General features: G+C 37.5%; 1 non-coding gene across 1 annotated transcript; it reads right to left on the bottom strand.

Moving 5' to 3' along the window:
- Positions 1-1,590: 1,590 nt before the first annotated feature.
- On the bottom strand, positions 1,591-1,696 carry LOC132651757 (U6 spliceosomal RNA). Its single transcript, XR_009589321.1, has one exon. It is a non-coding gene; the product is annotated as a U6 spliceosomal RNA (small nuclear RNA).
- Positions 1,697-9,995: the final 8,299 nt, after the last annotated feature.

Raw genomic sequence — 9,995 nt, 5'->3', positions numbered from 1 at the left:
TTTCAGTGATTTAAGCATTTCCTCTCTAAAGTCCACAAACTGGCTGCAACTTCCCATATTTTTGTGGGGATGGCCATAATCTGTTTGTTTTTATCTTCTGCTAGGTCTTTACACATTTTATTTGTTTCCTCTTCATGAACATAGATGCTAGGTCATGTTCTTGAATTTCTATTATGCTGGGGTATATATGGTGACTTGCCCCTGAATAACTGGGTTCTGTAGATACCCTATTTCTCTGTCTTTTGTTGGTTGTGCTTTTATGATGGCCTCTACCAATTGAGCTATCTTAGATGTTTTTTTAGTTAGTTTCTGGAATACTGTGGTGGAAAGAATCTCCTTGGTGGAAAGAATGTTTTGCTTGAAGGAAGCCTTCTCAGCTTCTATGTATAGTTACTGGATGACTGGTGATTTTCAGGAGTTTTTGTTGTTCACCTCAGGCATGGAGACCTGAGTGGTAACTGTGGTCATTGTTAGTCAAGAGGACTCTCCTCTCACCTGGAGGAGTCCTAAAGACTGCTGTCCTGCTTCTCAGTCTCTTGCTGAAAATTTTGTGATCTGCTGCTGTAACCTGTGTGTCCTGTGGTTTGCTCAGTTTTGTTAGGGATATATTTTTTTTCCCTTTGGAGCAGTATCTGGGGGTTGATCTCAGGGATTTTGGGCTTATGGGTCTGAGTTTGGGGATCTGTGTGCCAGCAAGTACCCAAGCATTATTCTATGGCATGTGGTTACCACTCTCCTGGTAACAGCAGGCTATCTGGTGCACAGCAGGCCCCTGGTTTGGGCCGGTCTGCTGGACATTTTCCAGGAATTTACTGGGTGGCCTGAGCCTGTCCCCTTTGCTTTGTTCCCTGTGAGGATTTCTCCTGACATTGACTCCCACTCTCTGGTGCTCTAGAAAGTATAGCTCTGTCTGTGCCAGAGAGCTGGGCATGCAGCAACTGTCTGTGCCCTCAGCTGGAGCCCAGTTCAGTGATGAGGCTTCTACTCACTCAAGACTTTTTCAGGGAAAGACTGGGTGACCCAAATCAGTACCATTTCCTTCCTTCCCTGTGGGGTTTTCTTGCAACTGTGACTTCCAGTCTCTGGTGTTTTTTGTGCCCACTGATCAGCCTCAGAAGGGGATCAGGACATGTAGGCATGTGGTTCTGGTCTGGTGACCTAGTGCCTACGAGACCCGGGATCTCTTCCCGGTACTGGCTGGGTGACCTGAGCATCCGAATGATTCCCTAGCTGTGTAGGTTTCCTCTCACCAGGGAAACCTGATTGCTGTTGTTTTAGGACCCAGAGTTAGCCTTTTGGTCGCTGTATGGAAAAAGTTGTCCTGCTCCTCAGAGGTAGTATTCTTGTGCAGCCATCTTGTCCCCCTCTCCCGTCTTGAATTTCTTGAATGGTCTATGTTAAGAATTTTTTAGATTTAACATTTTCTGTGACAGATACATTGATTTCTTCCATTGTATCTTCCACACCGGAGATTCTTGTTTCCATTTCTTGTAAGTGCATTGGCTTTGCTTACCTCTGTAGTTCCTGCTTTCTTCCCTAAGTTCTTTCTCTCCACAATTTCCTCTATTTGAGTTTTCTTCAATTTCTCAAAAAAAAAATGAATGCTACATGAATTTGAGTGTCATCTTTACACAGGGTCCATGCTAATCTCTGTGTATCATTCCAATTTTAGTATATGTGCTGCCAAAGAGAACACCACATAACTCTTTCAAATAGTCATTAGTAAATTCATAAATTCATGTGTCCTTGACTTGTCAGCATCACATTATCACAGATTCCATTATTATTTGTTAAATACATAGATATGTCCTCAGTCAGTGAATTATTTTCTGTGAAAATGCTCCCTTACCAAGACAAATCTTTGAACAAAATTGTTTAATAGGGACATTGCTTATATTTTTAAAGAAACCATCCATGATGTCATGTCAGCAAGCTCTCATTTTTTTTTAGTCCTTCACCAAAACTGAGACCTTTTCATACTGAACCACAGCAGCAGGCAGACTGAAATAGACAGAGAGAGAAAGGGAAACTGAAATAGACAGAGAAAAAAAAGAGCTAGAGAGACAGATTCAGAAATCGAGAGACTGAGACCAAAAGAAACAAAGATATAAAGGAACAGAGACAGAGAGACAGAGACTCCATTCTGTCTGGTCACTTTCATTAGCATATAAACCTCAACGAACATACTCCTAAAATATAAATCCAAAAGGAATTATATTTTTTAATTTTTTTTATTTTAGTTTTTATTAATTACACTTTATTCCCCCTGTGTGCCCCACAAAAAAACATCCCTTCCCAAACTTACCTTCCCTCACCCTTCTCTATGAATGCCCCTCCCCAAGGCCAATGATAGGGGAGGTCTTCTTCTCCTTCCTTCTGATCCTAGTCTATCAGATCTCATCAGGAGTTGCTGCATTCTATTTCTCTGTAGACTGGTAAGTCTGCTCCGAAATCATGGTGAGGAGATCAAAGAGCAGGCTAATCATATATGTCAAAGGTAGTCCTTGTTCCCATTAATTTGGAAACTCCATGGACACTGAACTGCCATTGACTACATCTGTGCAGAAGTTTTACATTTTCTCCATACATAGTACTTGGTTGGAGTGTGAGTCTCAGGAAAGACCCCTGTGCTCAGATTTTTGGTTATGTTGCTTAGCTTGTGGAGCTCCTGTCCTTTCCAGATCTTCCTATTTCCCACTTCTTTCATTAGATTACATGCATTCTGCCCACCTGTTGGCCATAAGTGTTAGCATATGCTTTGATAGTCTGCAGGGCAGAGCCTTTCAGAGGCCCTCTATCGCAGGCTCCTAATTAGTTCCATGTTTTCTCCTTCTTCTGATGTCCATTCTCTTTGTCTTTTAAAATGGGGATTGAGCATTTTACCCAGAGTCCACCCTCCTGAATAGTTTCTTTAGGTGTACAAATTTTAGTAGGTTTATACTATATGTTTCTATGAGTGAATATATACCATGTGTGTGTTTCTGCTTCTGGAATAGCTCACTCAGAATGATATTTTCCAATTCTCACTATTTACCTGTAAATTCATGATTTCCTTATTTTTAATTGCTGAGTAATATTCCATTGTGTATATATACCACAATTTTTGTATCCAATCTTCATTTTGGGGGGATCTGGGTTGTTACCACATTCTGGCTATTACAAATACACTTACATTCTGGCTATTACAAATACACTTCTACAAACATGGTTGGGTAAATGTCCTTTTTGTGTACATGTGACTCTTTTGGATAGATGACTTTTTTAGATATATATGATATAGCTGGATCTTGAGGAAGCGCTATTCCTAGTTGTCTGAGAAAGCACCAGATTGATTTCCAGAGTGGTTGTACAAGTTTACATTCCCATCAGCAGTGGAATAGGGTTCTCCTTTTCTACAAACTCATCAGCATGTATTGTCAGTTGAGTTTTTTATCTTGGTCATTCTGACAAGTATAAAGTGAAATTTCAGTGTCGTTTTGATTTGCACTTCCCTGATGGCTAATGAAGTTGAGTATTTATTAGAGGGTATCTCTGCATTTAATATTCCTCTATTGAGAATCCTCTGTTTAGCTCTATTCCCCATTTTTTTTAATTGGATTACTTGATTTTTTGTTTTTCAACTGCTTTAGTTCTTTATATATACTGCATAATAGCCCTCTGTCACATACAGGCTTGGTGAAGATTCTTTCCCAATCTGTAGGCATTTGTTTTGTTTTGATGACAGTGTCAGTGTCCTTTGCTTTATAGAAGCTTTTAAGTTTCATGAGGTCCCATTTATTGATTGTTGCTCTTAGAGCCTGTGATGTTGGTGTTCTGTTCAGGAAGTTGTCTCCTGTGCTAATGAGTTCAAGACTCTTACCCAGTTTTTCTTCTAACCGATTTAATGTGCCTGTTTTTATGTTGAGGTCGTTGATCCACTTGGGCATTAGTTTTGTGGAGTTTGATAAGTATATATGTATGTGCATCTTTCTACATGAACACATCCATTTATACCAGCATCATTTGTTGAAGATGCCATCTTTTTTTTTCCATTGTATGGTTTTAACATCTTTTTCAAAACTCAGGTGTGAATAAGTGTGTCAGTTTATTTCTGTCTTCTATTTGGATCCATTGATCCACCATTCCTTTTCTATGCCAGTACCATGCACTTTTTATTACTGTTGCTCTATAATACACCTTGATCTCAAGGATGGACATACCTTTAGAAGATCTTTTATTGCAGAGGTTTGTTTTAGTAATTCTGGACTTTTTGTTTTTTCATATGAAGATGAGAAGGTTTCTTTGAAGTTCTCTAAAGAATTGTGTTGTTAATTTAGTGAGAATTGCAGTTAATCTGTAGATTACTTTTGGTTAGATGGGCATTTTTACCATGTTATTCCTGCCAAACCATCAGCATAGGGATCTTTCCTTCTTCTCATATCGCCTTCTAATTCTTTCTTCAGTGACTTAACATTTTTTTCATGCAAGTCTTCAACTTACTTGTTTAGGGTCATACAAAGTTACTTTATGTCTTTGTCTGAATACAAGAACACATCAAAAATACCATCCACTATGATCAAATTGACTTCATCCCAGGTATACAGGTTTGGTTCAACATAGGAAAATCCATCAATGTGACCCACCATATTAACAAAATGAAAGAAAAAAAAAAACACATGATAATCTCCTTAAATGCTGTGAAAGCATTTGACAAAATCCATCCTCCATGTTTAAAGTATTGGAGAGATCACGGATACAAAGCACATACTATCTCTAAATATAGGAAAGGTAACATCCAGCAAGCCTATAGCCAATATCAAACTCAACTGAGAGAATATTAAAGCAAACCCACTGAAATCAGGGACAAGGCAAAGCTGCCCACTCTCTCCATATCTCTTCAACATAGCTCTGGAAGTTCTTGCTAGAGAAATAAAACAATTGATGAAGATCAAAGGGATAGAAATGCCAAATGAAGAAGACAAAGTATCAATATTTGCAGATGATTTGATAGTATAACTGAGTGACCCCCCAAAATTCTACATGGGAACTACAACAGCTGATAAACACCTTTGGCAAAGTGACTGGTGTTACAAAAATTAAATAATATTTACTATTGATATATCTTCTGGGAATGCTGGTGTTGTTCCTAAGCAACTGTATACTCAAATTACCACACAGAGACTGAGTTTACTTAGTTAACCTAGAACACAATGCTGGGCAACAGTTACTCCACTCTAAAACTTCAAGCCCTCATAGTTTCCTAACATTTGGATTTCCCACATTATACTTGCTTTTTGTGAAATCATAGGTCTGGTTCATGCTCAGCATCCTCCAAGAACTCCCTCCCAGCTCCATTCTTCTAACTCTCCTCTTGCCCCTTCACCTACCACTCATTTCCTACCCTCTAGCTCCTCCCCTCTTTCATGTCCTCTGCCTCCTCCCAGCTCAACATTGTGTCTAGTTGCTTTATTTTGGCCTGTTTACACAAGAGTTGAGACAGGATGCTTAGAGTGAGTATCACAATGCAATATCCAGATTGAAATCAAAGACTGTGGAGGAGAAATCAGCATTTGAAGGAACAAAGGTTGGGTTCATACATTAAAAAAAAAAAAAAAAAAAAAAAACATTTTACCAATAGACTGGATTCAAAATTAACTCAAAAAAATCAGTAGCCCTCCTATATACAAAAAATAAAAGGGCTCAAGTGGCACACCTGAGCAAGCAATGCTGCCACTAACACTACGTTTAAAGGGCTTGTCTGGAGGAACACAGCAGGAGACACAGCTGCTCTTTTCCTAGGCATATAACATGGACCCATTTCACCATCCTGAAGGCCCAATATTAAATGTAAACACTAGGACCAGGAGGGTTCCTCACTGACAATTGAGTAGGACACAGCTGCCCAAACAGCAAGGTCAGCCTAGGCAACTCTGTTCATAGAGGTTTGGCAACACTAGTTTGGAAAAAAAAAAAAAAAAAAAAAAAACTAGCTGTCAAATAGTTTATTTCCCCTCATTTCTACACTTACACTCAGATTTTTTTTTTCTTTTTCAGCACCTGTCCCAGGAATTGTCTGGTTTCTGAATGCGTCTGGTAATTGGAATTCTGCCTCCTGGCCTTGGCAGATGTGGCTATTTTCTAAGTTCTATGTCTCAGAGACTTTCCTTGGTGATCTCTGCAAGCAGGGTGTTCTGAGTCAGAGAAGTAGATAGCAAGCTCCCTGCAACCTTACAGACCGCAAACTTTCTGTAACCTTGAGTGAATTTCTGGATGCTTTGCCAAGTGGCACAGATGTTTTCCTACTCTGAAAAAAAAATTTGCTTGTAACCTTTGCTTTATAAGTGTTGTTTGCTCATTGAGTAAAGTGAGACTTGATCAGGAATCTGTCTTTTCTCCATTCTTCATGTCTCTGTCTCCCCATTTATACTCCCTCTTTCATGTGGACCCTTTTCTGTTGGTATAATGTTCTTTTCAAATGTATACATCTTACCCTTGCTCATTTAAATGGTGATTTTCCTCCCCCCACATACACTCTCTGGTTTCAATCTGGATATTGCATTGTCATAAACTGGCCAAAATAAAACAACTAGCCACAATGTTGTGCAAAGGGAGGAGCCAGAGGAGAGGAATGAGGGGAGGAGTCAGAGGGCAGGAAATGAGTGGGTGAAAATAGCAAGAGAACTTGGAGAGAGTGCTGGAGGACAGATCTTGGGACTAAGTGGAGATGGACTGGACATACTATTTCACAAAAAGTAGTTATAATGGGTAATATCTAAATGTTAGGAAATATGAGGGCTTGGAGGTTCCGGAGGGAGCAAATATTGCCCAGCATTTTGATCTTGGTTAACTAAATTAACCCAGGCTCTGTGTGGTGATTTGTTTATACAACTGTTTAGGTCTAAGAGCAGCTTTACCAGATAATAAATCAATAGTAAATATTAATAGTCACTTACAACAATTGGCATCCAATTAATCTAAGTATCCACACAACTTAAATCATACTTTATCACAATTTGGGGGGGGGGAATAAGCTCCCAGTGGAAAAAAAAAACCCAAGTTTAAAAACTAAAACTTTATACCCAGGTAAATTACTATCTCTTTAAGAGACACTCTTAAACCCGTCCAGGAGCAAAGGGCAGCCTACTGTAGGCAGACCTGAGACTTAACAAAATTTGCTGCTGCTGCATTTTATCTAAGGTGTAAACAAGCTTCACTCCTTTATGCTGTGGCTGCCTCAACTGGCTCAGCTCCACAGCCATGGCAGGAAAGAAAGAAATTGGAGGCAGAGAGACCTCTAAATGGAGTTTGGCCTAAACTGCAAGTAAAATAAAAAAAGAAAAAGAAAATGCCATGACAGAGGGTGTTTTAATCCCTTTTGGCTTCATTTTGGCTGTCTTAGTCATAGATCTGATTGCAATAATTTTAATGGTGTTGGTTCTTCTCCATACCTTCTCCAAGAAAAAAGGAGAAAACGGAGAAAAAACAAGGATTGGAATCCTAACTTACATTAAAAAAAAGAGCACTTTTCCTAATAATTAGATTAATAAAGTCTAAAATTCAAAGCTCTCTGGCTGTAAGATACTTGTCAGCTCTTTCTGGTAAGGGTCTACAAATTCATTGAAACAGCAATAAAAATAACCAACTGGACTTTGTTACAACATAAATTGGAACAACTGACCCCAAACTTAAAATTTTCTTGTCTCTTTGATTTTCCTTTAAAGGCTTTGAGTAACAGTGATACTGATTTGAATATATGTATTTGTATTTGTGAAGGTTGATGAAGGCACATGCCTTTATTGCCAACACAAAGTAAAAAGAAACAGGCAGATCTCTGAGTTCAGGATCAAGCTAATTTACACAATAAAAGCCAGGATGGCAACTCCTGCTACTAAGCCATTTACAGAGATACTCTAGATTCAAAATGATAAATTTTCCTAAGGTTACCATGTAAATTATTTTTTCTTAATAATAGATGTTATGTCCTTATTGATCTAAAGGTGGGATTCATATTCTTTTTAGGTTTATGTAAATAGAGATAATGTCACATTGGTCTGAAAACTGCCTTATCCATTTATATGTGAGATAATTTCATGGGGGAAAATGTTGGTTATGCCTATGTAAAAAAGACACAAGAGGGTGAAAGATGGCAAAGTACATGCCAACCTAATTTAGTATTAAATACTCAAAAATTATATTCATATGTTCAAAAAAAAACTGTCCATCCCATATCAAAAAGAGGGTAAGCCCCAGAAAGTATCCAAAACCAATGTAAAAATCCAGGTTCAAGATGCCAAGGATATACTTAACACTAAGGGTAAGAGTTTATATGCTAATGCTCAGAGAGTTTATGTAAAGTTTGGGTCTAAAGGCCTAAGTGTTCAGTCTGTATGAAAAAGGGGCAAGCCAAAAAATACTCACTATCAATATAAAGCCTAGGGTATGCTTAAAGGCTAAAGGTAAGAGGGAATTAAAATTAAGTTTGGCTATAAAGACATAAGTACTCATTCTATATAAACAAAGAGAAAGGAAAAATAGCTACAACATATATAAAAATATAGGACTAAACCTCAAAACAGGTACAAGATACCTACAGTATGCTTACATTCAGAATTAAAAAAACGATTTTATATAAAGTTTACTTAAAACATACATTTTCTATTGCTCAAGGCAAACAGCTTGTCTCTATAATGGGAAGCTTCTCTAGGGAAATAGGTAGCAATTTGGCCTAATATAACAGGCATGCAAGAACCCAAAAAAGATATTTTGATCTAACCAACTTTGTTTTGATTTCAACATGATAATGATTGTATGTTTAATAAAAATGGCAAGTTATATTGCTAATCCCTTGGCATGGGAAACATAAAAATGTATCTCCAGCCAAAACTTCAACAATACTTTGCCAATAAATCCTTGGCTATAATATCCTCAAAATGTAATAAGCTAACCTTTTAATTGATACAGATTAAACTGGCTTACAGTTTAGTTTCATCCTGCACATCTCTTACATTCATAATTTTAGAACTCTGTAATGCTTGTGAGAAATTATATGTTTACAGAACAAAAGAACTGGACTCCAGAAATGCTGGATCAAACCTGACAGAATCATTCTTCAGCCTGCTGAGACATTGACACATCTGTTCCAGCATCTTCCATGTTCCAGCATTCTGCCTGTTCCTGCCTCAACTGCATCATTTGCTCTTTCTTATCAAAGCCTGCTCTCAAAAGAACTCTGAAGAAAGCTACTAATGTTACTTGGTCCAGCATTTTAGACTGTTCAAAAGAGGACTTTTGTTAAGCCTAAAATTGCTCAACATTCAAAGACTAGCCCACAAATGTTATTGCTTGCTTAATTAGCCATTTTTTTCCCAATTTTACTTGGGCTCCCTACAGGATTTCTATATGTGCAAAATGTCAGCTAGAAGAAATCCATGTGAACAGTGTCCAATTTTTCTTAAATGGAGTTAGGTATGTTTTTTTTTTTGTATGATATGGCTATGAAATTTTATTGTCACTGGGAAATGTTTATTATTAATGGTCTTATTCAAAGTGAAACAAGGAATATATAGGTATATCTTATAGGAATAGAAAAAAGTTGGAATTTTGAATCTACTCAGGGTTTTATTTCTTATTCTCAAATAAGCTTATTTTTAACTCATTGGTAAAGGATTTTGTATATTAATGCAAAAATAATTCTTTTGGTATATTGGTATAAGCTTTAGTTTATTGATACAATTTCAAGGTTACTTCCAATACTTTTAAACTGCTATTAAAAACTGGTGAGGGTATTAGGTATTACAAGTTAATTGCTAGTTATTCAACTCATAGTCATATCAGACACTTGTCTACTTTATCACAGGAGTATACTTCCATTCTTCCTAGGTTTAACAGATATGATTTTGTAGACAGATTGATTAGATAAAGATAGGTAGTCTTCAAAAACTTCAGAGACCTACAGAATGTGGCATTTGAAAGTGTCTTTAATATTTTAAGGATTCTTTGATGAGACAAGTAATTTC

This window comes from Meriones unguiculatus, assembly GCF_030254825.1.
Source record: "Meriones unguiculatus strain TT.TT164.6M chromosome Y unlocalized genomic scaffold, Bangor_MerUng_6.1 ChrY_unordered_Scaffold_25, whole genome shotgun sequence".
Classification (NCBI taxonomy): Eukaryota; Metazoa; Chordata; class Mammalia; order Rodentia; family Muridae; genus Meriones; species Meriones unguiculatus.
Note: the sequence above shows the minus strand (reverse complement) of the source record. Positions and strands in the feature narration are given on the sequence as shown.